At 45.0% G+C, this 1,679-nt stretch overlaps 1 pseudogene; it reads left to right on the top strand.

The window, feature by feature from the left end:
• Positions 1 to 511: 511 nt before the first annotated feature.
• Positions 512 to 1,199, top strand: LOC138171294 (steroid receptor RNA activator 1-like; annotated as a pseudogene).
• The last annotated feature ends 480 nt before the right edge of the window (positions 1,200 to 1,679 follow it).

Genomic DNA, 1,679 nt, shown 5'->3' with positions numbered 1-1,679 from the left:
AGTGTAAGTATTTTGGATGGACACTCTTAATTGGAGTATACTGTGTTTCCTTTGATCTGTTTCAATTCTGCTTTGTTCATAGAGAAGAGAGCCTCTGATGTGGGCACATCATGCTGAGGAATACTGTGCCAGAGTCTCCCATGTCAAACAGTCAATTCCAAAGTTCTTGGGAAATACCATGAAATTGTTGTTGTATCACTTCTTCTGACCAACACATGAATGCTTGCCCTGTGTGAGTTCTCCATAAAAGACTTTTTGGCAAGAGTATGTTTTTCATTTGAAAAATGTGGCTAGCCCATCAGAGCTGTGCACCATAAATCTGAGTTTGAATGCTTGAAGTTTAGTTCAAGAAACGGCCCCAGTGTCTGGTACCTTATCCTGCCAGGTGATCTTCAGAATCTTCCTAAGACAATTCAAATGGAAGTGATTCAGTTGGCTGGCATGGCACTCATAGAGTGTCCAGATATCATAGGCATAGAACAATGAGGTCAGAAACGCAGCTCTAGAGGCAATGGTGGAGCTGTACGTGAAGCCGGGGAACAAAGATAGAGGCTGGAATGACCGTCCACAATTCTCTTATGGGTTGCAGACCCAGGCTAGAAGTCATAAAAAGACACCCCTCACTAAGCGGATTGCAGCTCCCCAAGATGGTTCTCCAAAGATGCCTGTCTCAGAGCCTTTTACTGGGGCTCCTCCAGTGGGACCACCACCTCTCCTGGACACATGCTGGAAGATGTGATGGGATCCTTGAAACAGGCTTTGGAGGACTGCCGGGCTCATACACAGAAACAGGTCTTTGATGACATCAGCTGGCACCTAGCCTTGCTTCAGGGACAGTGGAAGAGTGAGAAGCTGTCAGTCCCTGTGAGGAAGAGGATGGCACTGCTGGTGCAAGAGCTCAGGAACCACAACTGGCATGGAGATGATGACATACATTGATCAGTGACGGTGGATCATGTGACTGAAGTCAGTCAGTGGATGGTGGGAGTGAAAAGGTTAATTGCAGAAAGGAGGAGCCTGCCTTCAGGGGAAGCTGCTAAGGAGAAGCCTACTACTACAGAGGAGAATGAGATCTTGAGCCTCTCTACAGCTCTGTGACTCCCAATTTTCTTCCTCCCCCATAAGTCCCTATCTCCCCCACTGTTCTAGACCTTGAACTATCTCTGAATGGATGTGGTGTGGTTTGGGGTCTAGGGACTTAGGTTTGCTTAGCTTCCTTGATATCAGCAGGAGATAGGGAGTTGGAAGAAGAGAAGGGAGGTTTATCTTTTTAGCAGAGAAGCTGCTCCAACTCTAACTGGGACTTTGACCTGACTCTGGGGAGGGAAGACTGTATAGGTTGCTTCTGACATATGCAATTAAATAAAAACATCTTGTCTAAAAAAAAGAAAGAAAGAAATGCAGCTCTATAGATATTCAGTTTGGCAGTCAGTCTAATACCTTTCCTCTCCCATACTTTCCTTCACAGTCTCCCAAACACTGAGCTAGCTCTGGAAATGCATGTGTCAAAGTCATTATCAATTTATATGTCCCTAGAGAGTACATTACCAAGGTAAGTGAACTTATCCACAGTATTCAAAACTCCATTTGCTGTAACTGATAGTTACACATATAGATGATGTGGTGGTGGCGATTTCTTGTTGTTAATTGTTAGGCCAAAATTAGCACAAGCAGCAGAG

The sequence above is a fragment of the Petaurus breviceps genome, unplaced genomic scaffold, assembly GCF_028583685.1.
Source record: "Petaurus breviceps papuanus isolate PSGF00001 unplaced genomic scaffold, PetGlider_PUasm1.0 42, whole genome shotgun sequence".
Classification (NCBI taxonomy): domain Eukaryota; kingdom Metazoa; phylum Chordata; class Mammalia; order Diprotodontia; family Petauridae; genus Petaurus; species Petaurus breviceps.
Note: the sequence above shows the minus strand (reverse complement) of the source record. Positions and strands in the feature narration are given on the sequence as shown.